Below are 21357 nucleotides of genomic sequence, written 5' to 3' on the forward strand. Positions count from 1 at the left end.
TATGGGTTTGTTTGAGCCAACATAAGGCTGGGAAGCTGCTTTCCTGGGAAATCCTGTGTGAAATTCTAAACCCCTGATCATGCTGGTTCACTGCCTTAGCTCAGAGTCTTAATCAAACAACAGCTCTCTAGGGTTGGGCAGAGATTGCTGTGACCTGCTAAGCGTAAAACAACCTGTTTACCAGAGGATCCCCTGCTACACTGAAATCTTACACCTACGCAACCCCTTTTGTCTGTACTGCTATAACTAAAGCAAACGCAGGCTATTTCTTTGTTAGAGTCAGATCCTTCTGCTCTGTTCAATCAAAAATAAAAAAAAAATTATATTTTATATATTCCCCGAAAGAGGGAATGAAAATGAGGACATCTAGGTGAACATTTTTAAAGGGCTAAGAGCAAAAATGAATGAGCTCATGAAACCAAATATTTCCCACATACTTCTATTTGATAAGAGAAAGCAGGTAGGCATCACTACATTTCTAAAGCCACTGACAAATGACTTTGTTTCCTTCATCTTTCAGGAAAGAGGGATGCTGGGGCTTAATGTACAATGAAAGGTAAGCATCACTTCCAGTTTCCTGGAAAATCAATGGAAAGGCTAATCCCAACACTCTAATTAGTAAACTGTATCTTCAAAGAGGTGAAAGCTACAAAACAGAAACAAATGGCAATATAAATGCATATGATTTAATTTTATTTTCTCAAATAACTTTTCCTTGAACTGAAATATTTCTGTCTCTTACACAGGGAGTGAATTTCATAAAGATAAAATTTGACTTGACAAAGTGATTTGTGAAAAGTTGTTAGTATAGGTGGGAACCTGGCCATATAACCACCTCTAATGGGAGCAATGGGAGGAGCCAGGCCTACATAAAATCACTCCCTTTTTTTCTTCTTTCCAGTTTGAAAAAACATCTGGAAACAAAACAGACAGCATTTAGTGATGATGAACATCACAGTTGCCACACAGACCAGCAGGAACCCAACCACATCCAAAGAGTAGTACTGGAACCAGGAGAGGTCATGGGCAGCCACCTGGAGGTGTTTAGCTCCTTTGTGGCACATGACAAACTCAATCCAGAAGACAGCTCGGTCCAGAGGCTTCACTGGCTGATCATGTTGAATTCTTGATAACTTCATAGCATTCTCTTTATATCTAAAGGTGAAATATAAAAGGATCAACATTGAAAATAAGTTAATTTGTCTAAGTACATGAAGTCAATGAAAGTTTTTCACAAGTGCCATATGGATGATTTAAAATAATTATCAGAGACTTGCCCTGCATATGATTTGTTTTTTTTTTCTTTTGTCACCATATAATGTCTGATTTTAACTTATGTTCTGTTGTATAAATATTTCAAAAGTGCCCATGCAATTTCAAGAATGTGAGTCAAATTCATTCCATCAGAGGAAATAGTTATGAACCATTCTGAGTCCAATAAGTGAAAGAGAAAGCACATAATTTGTAAAAGATCACCTTGAAGCTTTTAAAGAGGAATCATATCATGGTGTGCAGTGCTTCTTAAGTATTCTCTCTGTTTTTCCTCTTCTTTTTTACCCTCTACTGTATTTTCCACTCAGTAGCCAGTTTGGGATTATTAAAATATACACATCTAATTATGAAGTTCTTCTGCTCAAATTTTTCATGTGACCTCTCATCATAAGTAGAATAAAATTGATGTCTATTCTTGTACTAGTGGATTCTGATGGGTTAGACACTGGCCATGATTTCTGATATCATTTTTCCTCACTCATTCTATCTAGGCATATGTGTCCTTTTAGTTTTATTTTTATTGACTTTTTTAAGTTATATGTAACATTATAAATAGCCTGCAATAGTTATAGAAGTACAGACCAAAGGGGTTCAGTAGCTGTAAGATTTCAGTGTAGCAGGGATCATCTGGTAAACAGGTTGTTTTATGCTTAGCAGGAAAAACAAGAAATATAACTTGCTCTAACTCATCCCCTAGCAATCCTCTCTTCCCATTCCTCCCTCCCCTTGCTTCACTCTCTCTACTCTACTGATCTTTCTGAAATTTATTTATACTTTATTTAATTAGTGTTTTTTGTGTATACTTGATATTGGGATTCACTGTGATATATCCACAAATGTACACATTAACTTTAGCTAGATTTTTTCCACTCTTCTTCCCTTTTCCTATCCCTGCTTATTCCTCCTCAATATACTTTGTTCACTCTATTGATCTTTCCTCTCTTTTGATAAAATTTTCTCTTCTTTTTTCCCTTTCTCCCCACATGCACCCCATTATTTTGGATTAACTTGCTGATATGAGAGAAAATTTTGACCTTTGGCTTTTTGAGACAGGCTTGTTTCACTTGGCATGATAGTCTCCAGTTCTATGTATCTACTGGCAAGTGCTATAATTTCATCTTTTATGATGAATACTCCATTATGTGTATACACTATAATTTCTTTATCCATTCATCTGTTGAAGGGCACCTACATTGGTTTCATAACTTGGCTACAGTGAACTGTGCTACTATAAATATCAATGTAGTTGAATTCCTATAGTATACTGATTTTAGACCTTTTGAATATATACTGAGAAGTGGGATAAGTGAATCATATTGTGGGTCCTTTCCTAGTTTTTAGTGTTTTTAGGCACATGTGTGTTTTTCCTGTTCCCCAGTGTCACCAATGTGTTCTCCCTTGACATCTTCATACTTTATAATCTCATCTTGCTTTTCCTTGAACATCCTTTCATACAATACTCCCAGTCTTGCTTCTTTCTCATGGCTAAGGTCTTGGCCATCATGTCACTCCTCAGAGGTACTTTTATTGGCCATATTAGCATAGTATTCATAGGCATTTCTTCTATTATTTTATGTTGTTTTAAATGTATTTCTTAATAACTTAAAATACATTACATTTTCTAAAATAAGCTCCCAATAGTACAATAAAAACACACCATATCAAAAGTGATCACCTGGAAATATCACAATTAACTTGCAGGGATGGTGAAGTAAGGACACCTATGTACCCACTATTGGATCATATTATAGGATTTGCAGGTCATATGTAATGCCACTTAGAAGATCCTTAAGAATCAACTAGAAGACTTAAATCTGATAATGAAATACAAACTCAGAAAAGTAATAGTACACAAATCACCACACAAAACAAAAGAGCTTTTTTAATATACAAATAAAAAAGTCAGTGTGAATGAAATCAGAAAATCATTTTTCAACAATTCCTTCAAAGAAAAATCAGTAGGAATAAATGTAATCAGGGAGGTGTAAGTTTTGTACAATACAATTTATAGAATATTGAAGAAAGAAGATACTAGGAGATGGAAAGTCATGAATCAGCAGAAAGAATACTGTTGAAATAGCTATCTGCTGAAACCAATCTACAGATTTAATAAAATCCCTGTCAAAATACCAATGGAATTCTTCACAGAACTAAAATAAAAATCATAAAATTTATATGGAAGCCCAAAGACTCCAAATATCCAAAGCAATTCTGAATAAAAGGAGAAATTCTGGAATTATCACAATTCCAATTTTAAAATAGACTACAGAGCCATGGTAACAAAAATAACATAGTGTGGGAGAAAAAGAAACACAGAACAATGAAATATAATAAAAGCCCAAGAAATAAACCCATACAGCTATAGCCATCTTATTCTTGAGAAAAGTGCCCCAAATACACATTGGCAAAAAGAAAGCCTTTTCTGAAAATGGTGCTGGTAAAACTGGATAGCCATATGTAGAAGATTGCAGCTTAATCCTTAACTCTGACCCTGTACAAGAATGAATACAAAATGGATCAATGACCTGAGTATAAGACCTGAAACTTTGAACCAACAAGAAGAAACACTTCAAGATATAGGCACAGGCAATGACTTCCTGAATAGGACTCCTATATTTCTGAAACTTATAGGAAGTATCAAAAAATGTGACTCACCAAATTAAAATTCTTCTGCATAGTAAAGAAAACAACCACCACAGTGAAGAGGCAGCCTATAGAATAGGATAAAACCTTTGCCCTCTCCTCTTCTGACAGGATTAATATTCAAATTACATAAGGAATTCTAAAGGCTTAATACCAAAATATTCTCCAAATAAACCAGTCAATAAATTGGCCAATGAACTGAACAGACATGTTATAGTTTGAATATAAGATATCCCCCGCATAGCTCATATGATAGTGCAGAAATGTTCAGAGGTGAAATAATTAGATGATAAGATTTACAGCCTCATCAGCAGATTAATTCATTTGAATGGAAGTGAATACATTCCTGGTGGTAACTATTCCTAGGGTGTGGCTGGAAGAAGGAGATTACTGGGGGTGTAAACTTGGGCATTATATTTGTCCCTGGATCCTTATCACTCTCTCTCTCTCTCTGATTCCTGGTTCCCATGAGCTGAGTAGCTTTCCTCTGTGGTGATGTTCTGCTATGATTTTCTACCTCATCTTAGGCCCAGAGCAATCGAATTGGCTGATTGTGAACTGAACCTCTAAAATTATGATCTAAAATAAAATTTTCTTTCTGTAATTTAAATTATTCCTGTCAGGTATTTTGGCCACAGGGGGAAAAATCTGACTATAAACCAATATATTTAAAAATGTTCAACATTTCAACATTTTAGCCAACAAGAAAATGCAAATTAAAACTATGCTGAGATTCCATCTCAGCCCAGTCAGAATGACTATTATCAGGAATCAAAATAAAATAATTGTTGGAAAAAATGCAGGGAAAAGGGAATACTTATATACTGTTGGTGTAAATGGGAAGTAGTGCAGCTAACATAGAAATTAGGGTGAAATTCCCTCAAAAAATTAAACATAGAACTACCAAATAATGAAGATATACCACTGCTGGGTATATACCAAAAGGAATTAAAGTTATCGTACTATAGAGATACCTGCATATTTCACTATTTATGCTACAATCTACAGTGGCCAAATTATAGAACCAGCCCAGGTTTCCATCAACAGATGAATGGATAAAGAAAATGTGATATCACACACACACAAACACACACACACACATGTGTAGAAATGGTGCAGTAATCATTTATCTATGTAATTTAAGAGATCAACCCAACTTTGAAATACTTATGATATTTGAAGTTTTATATAACTAAGAAATAGTAATGGTTAAACTGGTTGAAAATAGATTTAATATGGGTTGAATCTTTAGATTCTTTCAAAATTACCCTCCTCCACAGCCACATCAATGTTTTTAACAGCACAATTCCCAATAGCTAAACTGTGGAACCAGCCTAGATGCCCTTCTGTAGATGAAAGTATAAAAACAATGTGTCATATATACACAATGGAATATTACTCTGCAATAAAAGAGAATAAAATCATGATATTTGCAGGTAAATTGATGGAGTTAGAGAAGATAATGCTAAGGGAAGTTTGCCAATTCCAAAAAACCAAATGCTGAATGTTTTCTTTGATGTAAGAGAGCTGATTCATACTGTGATAGGGAGAGGAAGCATGGGAGGAATAGATGAACTCTAGATAGGGCAGAGGTTTGAGGGGAAGGGAGGGGGCATGGGGTTATTCATGATGGTGGAATGTGATGATCATTATTATCCAAAGTACAGGTATGAAGACATGAATTGGTGTGAATACACTATGTATACAACCAGAGATATAAAAAGTTCTGCTCTATATGTGTAATAAGAATTGTAATGAATTCTGCTGTCATATATAAATAAATTAATTAAAAAATTACCCTCCTCAAAATGGGCTAAAATTTATACTCATTGATGAAAAGACAATCCTCCTATGAATACTACCCAATGTCAAAGTTGTTGTACTCACAAAGGGTCATTAATGACCATCCTCAAGGCCTTGAGAAGATCTGCACTTGTCAGTGTTCTGTATTCCAATCTAATAGCTGCTCCCTTGGCCTTCACATGAACAATGTTGTCAGCTTGATCCGTAACAAAGGAATGCCCACTGTAGGGATCCCATGGTAAATCCCCTCATAGATGCCATTGGTTCCACCATGAGTTATAAAAGCTTTTGTTTTTGGATGACCTAGGATTGATTTAATGTCAGAAACATTATTAATTTAAATCTTAGAAAGAACATGAGAAATGTGTATTATAGGACATTAAAGGGACATTAAAGACATTAAAGACATTAAATATAAATATTTAATTCTAGCTAAATAAAATAAAAGTATTGTGTCCATCTGTAACTATTTTTTTAAAGTATGGAAGACAAATCCCTCCTAACATATGCATGAAATCCAACACAAGACTATAAGAATTATGTAAAAATAAGGTAACACAAAATCACTTAAAAGTTCCTAATTTAGCAACAACTGATGCCAAAGATATTGAAATTTTTAAAACATCAGGTATACAATTCAAAAAGTAAATTATTATAAACTAAAATCAATGAAATTATCATATTTTAAAATGATCAATGAATTATAAAAATGATCAATGAATTCCAAGAGAACACAGGAAAACAATTGAATGAATTAAAAAAAAAATCATTACAGAATATAAATGAAAAATTCAACAAGATAGAAATATTGAAAAAAACCAAACATAAATCTTGAAAGTCAAAGATAAAATAAACCAAATAAAAGGTCAGTTGAAAATCTTTAAACTTCAGTAGACAATACTGAAAACAGAACATCAGATATAAAAGAAAAAGTGACCAGCTTTGAATATTCAGACAATACTAAAGAAAATAAGCCACCATGATGATAATAATTATTTAATGAAAGAGTCCATATAGAAGAATTAAAAAACAAACCCTGAAGTTCACAAATGAACAAATCGGATGGGAAGAGTAGCTAAGCAAATGAGAAATAGGACCACATTAAATATAAATGAATCAAAATGACAAGAATTAATAAACATCTCTTTGTAATGACCTTGAATATAAATCATCTCAATTCTTTAATTAAAATATATAGTCTGGAAGAATGTATTATAAAACAAGACCCAATGATATGTTGTTCATAAACGACACAACTTACAGGTAAAGACAGCCATAGGCTGAAAGAAACAAGATAAAAATTGATACATAATACAAATGGAATCAGAAAATAAGAAGGATTATCTACTCTTATCTGACAAACAGACTTCAAGCCAAAATTAATCAGAAGAGACAAAACTGGTCACTTCATACTGGTAAAATAAATAATCCAACAATAATATATAACAATTATAAATATTTAAGTCATAAACATGGATCCAACTAATTACATAAGAGACAGTAGTCAAATTGAATCCTCAGTTAGACCTGAATAAAATAATTCTTGATAATTTCAACACAATTCTCTCATCTTTTGATAGGTCATCCAGACATAGAATCAATAAGAAATCTTTGGAACTGAAAAATATTATAAGTCAAATGAACTTATGGATATCTATAGAACATTTCATTCAACAGCATCTGAATATACTTTATTCTCAGCAGCTCAACAAAACCTTCTCCAAAATATTTAAGGCAACAAAGCAACTCTCATCAAATACAAAACAAGTGGTATTACTTATTATATTCTACCAGATCATAATTGGATGAAATTAGAAATCAACATGACAGAATCATACAAAAACTATATGAACATATGGAGATTGGACAATCTCTATTGTATAAAAATGGATTATAGAAGAAATTAAGGGATAAATTTAAAAATTCTTAGACTCAACTGACAATAGTAATACAACCTCTGGCACAGAATGAAGGAATTTCCAAAAGAAAACTTTATAGCTGTGAGTTCCTGTATAATAAAATCATGAAGATCCCACATAAAACCTATTTTTTCATTTCAAGGCCCTTGAAAAAGAAGAACAAACCAATTCCAAAACCAGTAAAATAGCAACAAGGATTGATAAATAAATAAGAGAGAGAAAACAGGAAAGAAAGAAGTCAAATTATTAGTTTGTAGATGATATGATCCTATATCTAGAAGAGCCAAATGACTCCAACAAAAGACTGATATTGCTAATAAACAAATTTGACAAAATAGCTGAGTACAAAATCAACATACAAAAATCAATACTTTTCTTATATACCAACAATGAATCTGCAGAGAAAAAAATCAAGAGAATTATTTCATTCACAATAGCCTCAAAACAAAATAACAACAACAACAACAAATACCTAGGAATAAAACTAACAAAAGAGTTAAAAGACCTCTAAAATTGAAGATTGAAATTATAGAAGATATAAAATAAGATGAAAAGAACCCCCATGTTCATGGATAGGTAGAATTAATATTATTAAAATCACCAACTATCCAAAGCAATATACATAATATATATGCAATCCTCATGAAAATATCAATGACATTCTTCACAGAACTAGAAAATATAATCGTAATATTCATCTGGGAGAATAAAAGACCCATAATAGTCAAAGCAATTATAACCCTAAAAGCAATGCTGCAGACATCACAATATCTGATGTCAAATTATACTACAGAGCTATAGTAACAAAAACTATGTGGTACTGACATGAATAAGAAATATTGACCAGTAATATATAATAGAAAACACAGAGAAAACCACACACATGCCAAAAACATACGTTGCAGAAAAGATTGCCTTTTAAATAAATGATGCTGGGAATACTGCTGAAAAATCAAACTATACTCTTATCTCTTTCCCTGCACAAATATCAACTCAAAATGGATCAAAAAACTAGAAATTAGAACCAATACTATACAACATATAGGAGAAACTGTAGGGTCAACACTCCAGCATATAGGCACAGGCAATGGCTTTCTCAAATAGAACACCTAAAGGTCTCGAAATAATTCCAAGAGTAGATAAATTGGAAGGCATCAAATTAAAAAGCTTCTGAACAGCAAAGGAAACAATTAGAATTGTGAAGAGATAACTTATAAAATGGAAAAAAATCTTTGCAAAACACCTTCTGACAAATGATTAATATTTAGAATATATAAAGAATTCCCAAAACTTTACACCAAAAAAATTAAACAACCCAAATAATCAAAGAGAAAATGAAATAAAGATGCTTCTCAGAAGAATAAATATAAATAGGCAACAAAAATATAGAAACAAAAAATGATCAAAATCATTAAAAACAAGGGAAATGAAAACTACACTGAGATTTTATCTTTCACCAGTCAGAATAGAAGTCATTGAGAATAAAAAGAAAAATAAATGCTGGAGGGGATATGCAGAAAAAAATTTACACCATTGGAGGAATTGTAAATGAGTACAACCACTCTGGAAATCAGTATGGATAGTTTTCAAAGAGTAAGCATATAAATATCATATCACCCACATACACCATTTCTCAGTATTTACCATAAAGAATTAAAATCATCTTATATCAGTGATATATGCATACCCATTTTATAGCAGTACAACTCATAATACACAAACTATGGAACAAGCCTAGGTGTCTGTCAATGGATGACTGAATAAAGAAAAAATGGTATATATACACAATGGAGTTTTATTCAGCCAAAATAACAAATAAAATTATGTCATTTTACAAAAAAAAATATGAATGGAATTAGAGTCTCTTACATGAAATAAGTCAAACTCAGGAAGTCATGGGTTGTATATTTTCTCTCATATTTGAAAGCTAGAGAGGAAAAATGGAAAAAATGAGGGTTGACCTCATGGAAATCAAAGGGAGATCAGTGGAGAAAGAGACCAAAGGGAGGGAGGTGGGAAGGGAAGGGAAATTCCTGGGAAGTTTTATTGGCCAAATTATTCTGTTATATTGTGTACATGTATGATTATGTAACATCAGATCTCATCATTACGTACAATCAAATGAACCAATAAAAATGTAGGAAAAGCAGAGAAATTATTGGTATATAAACTAAGAAGAGAAAAGCATGTATTATTAGAATTTGGGAGTTATGGATATTTTTAAATTGACCCAGTCACTCACTATCTTTGGAAAGAGATGTGTGTAATGACATAGAAGGCTCCATTAGGCTTACTTGTAGAAATAAGTGTGTGTGTGTGTGTGTGTGTGTGTGTGTGTGTGTGTGTGTGTGTAAGAAATGACATAGAGCTATTAAATAGTAATTCAAGAGATGATGTGAGAAATTATTATATGTAGACTCTTTATTCATCATTTTATTTATTACTAATGGTAATTTTTTTGTTCAACACTATAGCTAGTACTGGTTATAATTCTTATTGTTATAGTACTTCACTTGATTTTGTTCCAGAATTTTAATCTGGATGATTTTTTAGTTTGGAATTATTAGTACTTATTTCTGTCCTTGTGAGCCCAGAAGTAAAGTTACCTGTGCACAGGATTTTTGTACATTTTTATGTTTCCTATCTCTATAGTATTTCATTCCTTACTTTATAATTTGTGAGAGTTTCCCAAGTTTTCCTCTATAATAGCTCATAAAAACTGGAGATGAATAAACACTAGCATTCAGAAGATTAATATTACTGTTTGGAATTTCTTTTACATAACTCTAAGGATCCTAACAATCCTGTACATGTCCAGAACAATACTGATACAGAATCAGCATTTTCACTGCATTGGAATGATACATGTACTTGAGTAATAATATCTTTGGGTTATTTATATGTCTCATCTTTTTTAAAAATTTTTTATTGTTGGTTGTTCAAAACATTACAAATTTCTTAATATATCATATTTCACACTTTGATTCAAGTGGGTTATGAACTCCCATTTTTACCCCATATACAGATTGCAGAATTACATCAGTTACACATCCATTGATTTACATATTGCCATACTAGTGTCTGTTGTGTTCTGCTGCCTTTCCTATCCTCTACTATCCCCCCTCCCCTCCCCTGCCCTCCCCTCCCCTCCCCTCCCCTCTTCTCTCTCTACCCCCTCTACTGCCATTCATTTCTCCCCCTTGTATTATTTTTACCTTTCCCCTCACTTCCTCTTGTATGTACTTTTGTATAACCCTGAGGGTCTCCTTCCATTTCCATGCAATTTCCCTTCTCTCTCCCTTTCCCTCCCACCTCTCATCCCTGTTTAATGTTAATCTTCTTCTCCTGCTCTTCGTCCCTACTCTGTTCTTAGTTACTCTCCTTATATCAAAGAAGACATTTGGCATTTGTTTTTTAGGGATTGGCTAGCTTCACTTAGCATAATCTGCTCTAATGCTATCCATTTCCCTGCAAATTCTATGATTTTGTCATTTTTTAATGCAGAGTAATACTCCATTGTGTATAAATGCCACATTTTTTTTATCCATTCGTCTATTGAAGGGCATCTAGGTTTGTTCCACAGTCTTGCTATTGTGAATTGTGCTGCTATGAACATCGATGTAGCGGTGTCCCTGTAGCATGCTCTTTTTAGGTTTTTAGGGAGTAGACCGAGAAGGGGAATAGCTGGGTCAAATGGTGGCTCCATTCCCAGCTTTCCAAGAAATCTCCATACTGCTTTCCAAATTGGCTGCACCAATTTGCAGTCCCACCAGCAATGTACAAGTGTACCCTTTTCCCCACATCCTTGCCAGCACTTGTTGTTGTTTGACTTCATAATGGCTGCCAATCTTACTGGAGTGAGATGGTATCTTAGGGTGGTTTTGATTTGCATTTCTCTGACAGCTAGAGATGGTGAGCATTTTTTCATGTACTTGTTGATTGACTGTATGTCCTCCTCTGAGAAGTGTCTGTTCAGGTCCTTGGCCAATTTGTTGATTGGGTTGTTTGTTCTCTTATTGTCTAATTTTTTGAGTTCTTTGTATGCTCTGGATATTAGGGCTCTATCTGAAGTGTGAGGAGTAAAGATTTGTTCCCAGGGTGTAGGCTCCCTGTTTACCTTTCTTATTGTTTCTTTTGCTGAGAAAAAAACTTTTTAGTTTGAGTAAGTCCCATTTGTTGATTCTAGTTATTAACTTTTGTGCTATGGGTGTCCTATTGAGGAATTTGGAGCCCGACCCCACCGTATGTAGATCATAGCCAACTTTTTCTTCTATCAGATGGCGTGTCTCTGATTTGATATCAAGCTCCTTGATCCATTTTGAATTCACTTTTGTGCATGGCGAGAGAAAGGGATTCAGTTTCATTTTGTTGTATATGGATTTCCAGTTTTCCCAGCACCATTTGTTGAAGATGCTATCCTTCCTCCATTGCATGCTTTTAGCCCCTTTATCAAATATAAGATAGTTGTAGTTTTGTGGATTGGTTTCTGTGTCCTCTATTCTGTACCATTGGTCCACCAGCCTGTTTTGGTACCAGTACCATGCTGTTTTTGTTACTATTGCTCTGTAGTATAGTTTGAAGTCTGGTATCGCTATACCGCCTGATTCACACTTCCTGCTTAGCATTGTTTTTGCTATTCTGGGTCTTTTATTTTTCCATAAGAATTTCATGATTGCTTTCTCTATTTCTACAAGAAATGCCATTGGGATTTTGATTGGCATTGCAGTTCCGGCTCCCGGAACTGCTCTGGCCCAGGGCTAAGGACCCCGTGGAAACTGCTTCTTGGAGCCTGCTCTTATCAGAGCATACACCGAGCATGGAGCGGCCAAGTTCCGGCTCCCGGAACTGCTCTGGCCCAGGGCTAAGGAGCCCGCGGAAACTGCTTCTCGTTCCGGGTCCTGCTGAGGGCCGGTCAGGACTCACCCGTTGCTTTGGTTACCCGGCAAAGGGAACGAAATGCTGCCATTTGCATAGGATAGCAACATGGCAGAGATCTGATGTCATCAGAAAGCAGCAGAGGAGAGAACTTCATCAATACCAGCGGCAACAGAAACAGTTGGTCTCCTGGTAGGGAGGGTGAGGCACAGACACACGAGTCTCTCTCGATTTGTCGTTGAGCCAGAGGGGAGGAGCCGGGCCTCCACCCGCGCCTGGAGCAGGCCCAGCAGCTTGCAGGCGTGGTGGTCGCGTGACCCCAATTGGAGAGGGGGCGGAGCGGAGCCGCCACCGCACCCGCAAGGTGGGCAGACCCGCGACCCAGTGGTACACGGGCGTGGTAGGAGGGGCGGGGCAGAGCCACCGCCCGCGCCTGCAAGGTAAGCAGACCTGCGACAGACTGGAGGGTCAGGCCCAGCGACCTGCCAGCGTGGTACACAGGTCACCCCAACTGGAGTAGGGGCAGAGCAGAGCCTTCGCCCGCGCCTGGATCAGGCCCCACCGGTGTGGTGGTCACGTTACCCCAATTGGAGTGGGGGCGGAGCGGAACCGACACCCGTGCCCGCAGGGTGAGCAGACCTGCGACCAACCTGCAGATCAGGCCCAGCTGTCCGCAGGTGTGGTAGGAGGGGCAGGACAGAGCCGCCGCCGGTGCCTGCAAGGTAGGCAGACCTGCGACAGACTGGCGGATCAGGCCCAGGAGCCTGCCGGCGTGGTACACATGTCACCCCAATTGGAGTAGGGGCAGAGCAGAGTCACCACCCGTGCCCGAAAGGTGGGCAGACCTGCGACCGACCAGCGGGACAGGCCCAGTGTCCTGCCTGTGCAACAGACACGTCACCCCAATTGGAGTAGGGGCAGAGCAGAGCAGCCACCCACGCCCGCAAGGTAGGCAGACCTGCGACCAACCAGTGGAACAGGCCCAGCGGCCGGCCGGGGTGGTAGGCACGTCACCCCAATTGGAGTAGGAACAGAACAGAGCCTTCACCCGCGCCCGGAACCGGCCCAGCGGTCCGCAGGTGTGGTAGACAAGTCACACCAATTGGAGGGGGAAAAGAGCAGAGCCGCCACCCGTGCCTGCAGGGTAGGCAGACCTGCAACCGACCAGCGGATCAGGCCTGGTGGCCTGCCGGCGGGGTACACTCGTCACCCCAATTGGAGTAGGGGCAGAACAGAGCCGCCGCCCATGCCCAGAACAGGCCCAGTGACCTGCCATCGTGGTAATCACGACACCCCAATTGGAGTAAGGGCAGAGCAGAGCCGCCGCCCACACCTGCAAGGTAGGCAGACCACCCCCCGACCCTGCAAGGGAGACTTTTCAACTATAAAAGAGCAATATAAATATATAGGGGAAAAAAAAACATTTCAAAAACACAACAGTTTCACCAAGCAGAAAGAAACACAAGCAGTATGAAAAGACAAGGAAAGAAAGGACCACAAGCAATGCAGGTCAACTCAACTTTAGAAGAGGTAACAGCTGCAGCAGATGGAATGTCAGATAAAGAATTCAGGATATACATGCTTCAGATGATCTGGAGTCTCAAGGAAGACATTAGACAGCAAAATCAGACAATGAAAGATCACTTCAACAATGAATTACACAAACAAATCCAGGAAGCAAAGGATCAACTATACAGGGAGATAGAGGTTATAAAAAACAAACAAACAGAAATCCTAGAAATGCAGGAAGCAATAAAGCAACTTAAAAACTCAATGGAGAATACTACCAGAAGAGTAGCACACTTAGAAGATAGAACATCAGACAATGAAGACAAAGCATTTCAACTTGAAAAGAACATAGACAGCTCAGCAAGACTGTTAAAAAAACATGAGCAGAACATCCAAGAAATATGGGATAACATTAAGAGACCAAATTTAAGAGTCATTGGGATACAGGAAGGGACAGAACTCCAAACCAAAGGAATGAGCAATCTATTCAATGAAATAATATGAGAAAACTTCCCAGACTTGAAGAATGAGACAGAATCCCAAATCCTAGAAGCCTACAGGACGCCGAATGTGCAAAATCATAAGAGATCCACACCTAGACACATTATAATGAAGATGCCCAACATACAGAATAAGGAGAGAATTTTAAAAGCTACAAGAGAAAGGAAGCAGATTACATTTAGGGGTAAGCCAATCAGGATAACAGCTGATCTTTCAACAGAGACTCTGAAAGCTAGAAGATCCTGGAATAACATATTTCAAACACTGAAAGAAAATGGGTTCCAACCAAGAATTGTGTATCCAGTGAAATGAAGTTTCAGGATGGAAGATGAAATTAAAACCTTCCACGATAAACAAAAGTTAAAAGAATTTGCAGCTAGAAAACCATCTCTTCAAAACATCCTCGGCAAAACATTACAGGAAGAGGAAATGGAAAATAACAATGAAAACCAACAGTGGGAGGTAGGACGATATGTCTCATCTTTTGCCCTGAAATTTTTTAATGATAATGAAGTTCTTTGAGAATGAACTGTATATCAGTGGCTGTGAAAGAATCCTTATTTTCACCTCAATATGAACCATGGGAGCTCTTGAACCACAGTGGGAATTCCTCTGGCCCTTTTATAGAACAGGTCAACTTGTTGAGTAGCGCATTCACATATAGTGACATTGCACTACTCCTAGGAACATGTGACACATCCAGTTATTTTGTGATTCCAGTAAGCTAGAGCAACGTGTACAGCAATGTATTCAATATATTTTCTCCCTGCTCAAAATGTTCTTAATCTCATGTTGTACAAAGATTTTCTCACTACTACTGTTTTATAAATATACCCTTTTTTTTAAACCAACTAATCCCTGACATAGACAGGTCCCAGTCTTTCTGCAACATTATTTTTAGGAAAAATTATTCAATCATATGAAAATTTGGAAGAGCATGAAAAAAGTATGTAATGTTTAAGAAGATTTGCCAAAATGATCTTTGGTTCATTTAGAGATACTGTTTGTTCAAAATTTGAATTTTTTCATTGTGGTCTTTTTTTCTGTTCATGTAAGTACATGAATAGATACATGCACATATATAATGTAAATGGAAGATTAAAATTATTTTGTATATCTTTTCTTCTCACAAAAATAATGATATTGTTATAATCAGTATTTTGCCTTTTAATCTCCAACTAAACATGTGTTATGACTTAATGTAGTTAAGCATTTATTTGTAAAGTAATTGTACTGGGCAAGGTGGTACATGCCTGTAATCCCAGCAGCTCAGGAGATTAAGAGAGGAGGATCTCAAGTTCAAAGCCAGCCTCAGCAACACTGAAGCACTAAACAACTCAGTGAGACCCTGTCTCTCAAAAAAATCTAAAATAGGGCTGTCCATATGTCTCAGTAGTTGAGTGCACATGAATCCATAGTACCAAAAGAGAGATAAAAATAAATATATAAGTAAATAAAGTGATTGTGATGATGTGGCATGTACCAGAATAACTTTTAAGATCATTACTTAAAGTATGATATCACTTAATGTGTTAATTAATTAATGTAAGACATTTTTCCAATATGTATTCTATAAGTAACTTCCATGAACACAGATTACATTCATTTGATTTTTTTGTTTGTATAATTACAATTGGTATACTGTGAAACCCAAGCTATTTGCATTGTTAAGAGTATTGATACATTTGGATCTTTGTCATTTTGACAAATTTCTGTATTTAAACAATACAGAAACTGTCGGAGAATCTAATTATTAATGGAGCAAGTATTTTGGAGGAGCATTACTTTATATAATAAAGATCAAGAAGACAGTGTTTCTAATATTGGCTTGTATTCTAATCTTGTTTATTCTATTAAATAACACCTGCTACTATTATTCCTTATCATGATCACACTGCTATCTACCTTCTCATCCTCCTCCTCCTCTCTCTGCTGTCTTTCCTTTTTATTGACCTTTTCAATTTCTCCTACTGTGAATGGGGAAATCTCTCAAGATCAGAGGTTAATGGTTAAAAACTTACAATAACCCTGTCTCAGTTTTTAGTCAGAACTTTCACTAACTTTGGTTTTCTGTTTGTATTGTATGAAACTTATCACAAACAACAAAATAATTCTATTGAATATGAGGCTTGAATAATATCTCAATATGTTGGGGCCTTAAAGAGGTAGAAAAAAAAGAAACTCTTAAGAGATCACATAACAGTATGGCAAGTAATGTTTTCTTCTAAGCATGGTATTTATTTAAAATGTTTTAGACTTTTCTGTTTTCTCCTATGAAATATTATCCTATTTGCTGACAGAATGATTTTGTAATTGTAAACTAAAGGGCTGGGCTCAAAAATAAATGACAAGGAATCTTAGATCATCATTATGTTTGCAATTTTCTATGATCATTCTGTCGGGAAATTGTGATGTTGAGGCCTAAGTTTTCCAAGGGAGTTTTCCTGAGGTGTCCTCTAAGATTGGCATATGGCAGAAAGCTCTCTCAAGGCAACATCCCTATCATGATCTAAGATGTAGTGGTCTCACTTCTCAGGTGAGTTTGTTCAAATCTGGATTGAAGACAAGTAAAGGCCACACATTCATATCACTGAGAAAAGCAATTACTTTACAGCTAAAAGGTTGTGAAGAGCTTGAACACTTACAATATAATTTCAGCAATTCCACTTACTCATTTGATTGCCAAAACTCACACATTTACCTTTAAGCAAATTGATGGAATATCTGTTCTCTAGGTCTTTGGCTGAAAATACAGTGTTGATTTTTCAGAAATCTAGTTTCTGTTATATATGAAATTGTATCCACTGTGCCTGGCACATATTACCTAATTAATATTATTGGTAATAGAGCTATCATACTGTACCTGGGTGGTCTACATTTACTAGAGAACATCTATGGCAGTTTGTTTCAGCCATATTGTGAGTATCTATCTCTCAATTTGAATATAATCCAAATTAATGTACACTGCAGTGTTTAGGGTATGCTAAAATGAACTAAATGTAAAAATATCCAAATACTAGTATTTCTAAGTGTTAATCCTACCTTTTTGGTATAGTTGGGGTCTTTAAAAGTAGATAACAAAGTTCAGCTTTTCAGAAGGAAAAATAGTTTTATAGAAACAAAAAAGGAATAATTACAATTACAACAGCGGATATTGCTATGGATCCTATGATTGTACCAAGGACATTGAGTATCAGTATTGTCTACTTTTTCTAGGTAACACAATATGAAGTTTGACTATTAATAGATAAATAAGCATAGTCACATGTAAGAACAACCTCATCCATGTTTACATCATTTGTTATCTGCAGTCTTGCAACACTTCCTGAGTGGTTCCTCTGCATTGTCTTTCCCTCTAAAATCCAACTTGGTGATTGCATTTTGAAATTTTTCAAAATGGAAACTTTATTCACATTTCTCTTATGCTTAACTCTTTTCATTGGTACCCAATGTACTTCACAGATATTTTAAACAACTACTATGTATCTGGCTTTCACTTACCTCTCTAGCATCATCTCCTCTTTGCTGAGCCTTCTCCTGCTGAACTACTCTTGAAGTTCTTGGAATTTTCCTTACTATTGTATGTGCTTTTCCTTTTGTGTCTTCCTCTCTCCCTCAACCCCTTTTCCTATTCTGTGGATTCTTTAAAATTCACCTTAGTTTTTAAGGCTTTTAGGATTTTTTTTAATGATCTTTGCTGGAGGTTTCATTAGTATTGTATGATTTCCTTATGATAACACACACAAATGTATTACTTGTTACTGTCTCTGTACCCAGATGGAATATAAGTTCTGGTTGATGCAGAAACTGTGTCAACTTTATAATTCTCTATATCCAGCACTTATCTCTGGTATATGACATTTACTTAATAAATATTCTTTGTATTTATTAGAATAAATGATTTATTCTTTATTATGTATTACATAATGAAGGCCTCAATTTTCCTGATTATTCTCAAGGATGCCCGATATCCTACTTTCTTCTGTGACAATAATGAAATGCCATTACATGTGATGGCATAGAAATGCCTGGGTCTATAATTGGAAGAACTCTTTATCTTGCTTTTCATATCTCTGAGTTAAACACTCTCAATTAAGAATGCAGAGTCATTTCTACCAAAAATGTTAATCAAATAGAACAAAATAAACAGGAGAAGATTTACCTTAGGGAGGGGTTTGGCAGGTTTACAGTGGAGCCCTCCAACAAAGTCAAAATTTGGTAAGAGTGGACAAGGAAATTCTAAATCCCAATAGGTTCGAATGAGCCAAAAATCAGCTTTCCCCATTGTCTCATATATTGTAGTGTGTCTTCCTGAATGTAGAAAGAGAAGAAAAGAAAATGAGAAACATATACCTTGAATGTTTCATATATTTGCCTTGAAATGAGTTCGATTTGTGTATGCAAGGTGTTTAAATGCACCTGTGTATGTATGTGTTTGTGTGTTTGCATACTACACTTGATATGTTTTTTAGAGCACACTTTTGCATACTACATTTGATATGTTTTACATATGTTAATATGTACATAAACTAGTTGTGTGGGTACTTTCTAGTGTTCCATTAGTATATTCACAATCACAAATAATTAAATTACTAACTTACACCTCCATAGAAGTAAACACGCATTTTATTTTCTCTCTAAAACTGCAAAAGTAACCTAAATTTTTAGAATCTTTCTGAGATCCATTAACAATCAATGCTCCCATAACTGAAGAGATATCTTTTCTAGGAGTAGTCAGTCTAATTCTTACAATTGAGCTAACTATTCCCTTGATCCTTGATTCTTCAAGTGAACTGTAATGATTTACCGAGTATGCCTGAATTCCTTATGACCACTACTGGTCTTGCCTCATATTAAGAGATTAATAGTATTAACTTGGTAAAATATATATTTTTGAAAGTAACAGCCAGAAAGTTTACTCAAATATTAAAATAGAGATTGGTTCTGATGCTTAATTTAGTTCATATTGTCTTAAATGGTAAATGCAGTTTAAGAAATATAGACTTATAAGGTTTTTTTCCCCTATACACCAAGGTTTTAGGCCTTAATACATGATTTGCTTGTTTTTATCAAAGGAATATGAAATATAAGTAATCATAATTTATAACTTTCTGTGCCTGAGATAGAGACACTTTTAACTGTGAAGGAATCTTCACAGCAATGCAAATAAATATTATTTTAATTTTGAACTGAGTAAACAATTCTATTCAAAAGTAAACAATTTCCTCCATGGTACATATATATGGTTGTGTGAGTAATACATGTGTATGTTATTAATGTACATGACTATTATCATTAAAACTTTTAGTGAGGTTAATAATGAGTGTCCTTAAAGATAAAAAGAATACTAAAATGGATATGTAATTGCTCAGAGAAATATTCAGTGATTCAATTTGCAGGTTATTATATCCTGAAGCATTTTGAATAAGTAATTGCCACTGGTTTCTAACTGGCCCTATAATATAACAGCCCTTTTTTATTGGTGAGACTACTTGTTCATCTTATATTTTCATTCCATCCTTTTACTTACAGAAAGAAATTCTTCTGATTTTATATTCATGCAAGCTCAGCTTCAAAGTCACAGGAAATTTAGGTTTCACAGTACTAATTAAAGAACCAGCTTACCTAGAACTTCACTGTAAAACTGATTCCATTTCTTCACATCAAATGACTGGAACCAAAAATCAAAATAAATCATATACATTATGTTTTTATCCGATCCATGAATGTCATTTGATCACTTAATTCAGACATAACAATGGGCACATAGGAAGGAGGGAATGTAAGTCCACCACTGTACTTTTCATATGTATAGCTAGGAGTAAAGCGGAGAGTGTATACAAATGGTACTTTAAGTAGCTCAGCCATCAGCTCACCACAGGGACCAATAGCATCTGCAAGAACCACATCAAATTTTGATTCATGTAGTTTCATCATAAGTTTCTTGTTTAAAACTACATTTCTGCAGAGGTGTTCAATTGTATCAGAATATTCCTTGAAAAGTTTTTTACTAATGAAAAAAATTCCCAGAAGTCATTTTTTGGAGTATCATAAATCCATTCATGGATCCATTTGGAGAAATGTTCTTCCAAATTTTGTTTATTTGAAGGTTTAGGGTAAACCTCAAAATTAATAGCAGATGCTGTGTTGGGATTAATAAGAATTGAAGCTGTTGATGTCAGAACAGTCACCTCATGACCTCTCTGGAGAAGTTCATCCAGGATTGTCTTTATGTTGATCCAATGGCTGTATTCTGTGGGCCAAACCAGCAGTTTTCCACAGCTTCCAGAACTAAAGTAACACATCAGTTGTATCAGCAGAAGGACTGAGTTCCTTTTCACAGACATCTTGGTACAAGGTAATGCTTCTTTTACATTAGCAGCTCTTCTTTTATTCAATTTCTCAGGCTTATATGTCTCAGGATAAATCAATTCAATGTTAAAGTATAACTCCTGCACTTCAAAGTACAATTGTACAGGCTGATGATGTGGATGATAGAAGGACAAACACAAGTAGAGTACCTCAAGGTTATAAAAGTTTGTATGCCCTAGAGGGTTCATCTGTCCTGTGGTGCCTCTCTCTCTTTCTTTCTCTCTCCTCCTCTCTCCTTCCAGATGCTGACATGAGCTGAGTGGCTTTTCTTTGCTGGGACTTCACTCATGATGTGCTACTTCACCTTAGGCCCAGAGCAATGGAGTTAACCATCAATGGACTGAGACCTCTGAAACCTTAAGCCCCAAATAAACTTTTTCTTCTCTAAGTTGTTCTTAGGTATTTTGGTCACAGTGATGAAAAAGTTGACAAAGTAATCACACTTCTCAATATTGTACAACTA

At 35.8% G+C, this 21357-nt stretch overlaps 1 pseudogene; it reads right to left on the bottom strand.

The window, feature by feature from the left end:
* Positions 1 to 875: 875 nt before the first annotated feature.
* LOC114084174 (UDP-glucuronosyltransferase 2B17-like) lies at positions 876 to 20869 on the bottom strand (annotated as a pseudogene).
* Positions 20870 to 21357: the final 488 nt, after the last annotated feature.

Source organism: Marmota flaviventris, chromosome 7 (genome assembly GCF_047511675.1).
Source record: "Marmota flaviventris isolate mMarFla1 chromosome 7, mMarFla1.hap1, whole genome shotgun sequence".
In the NCBI taxonomy this organism is placed as follows: domain Eukaryota; kingdom Metazoa; phylum Chordata; class Mammalia; order Rodentia; family Sciuridae; genus Marmota; species Marmota flaviventris.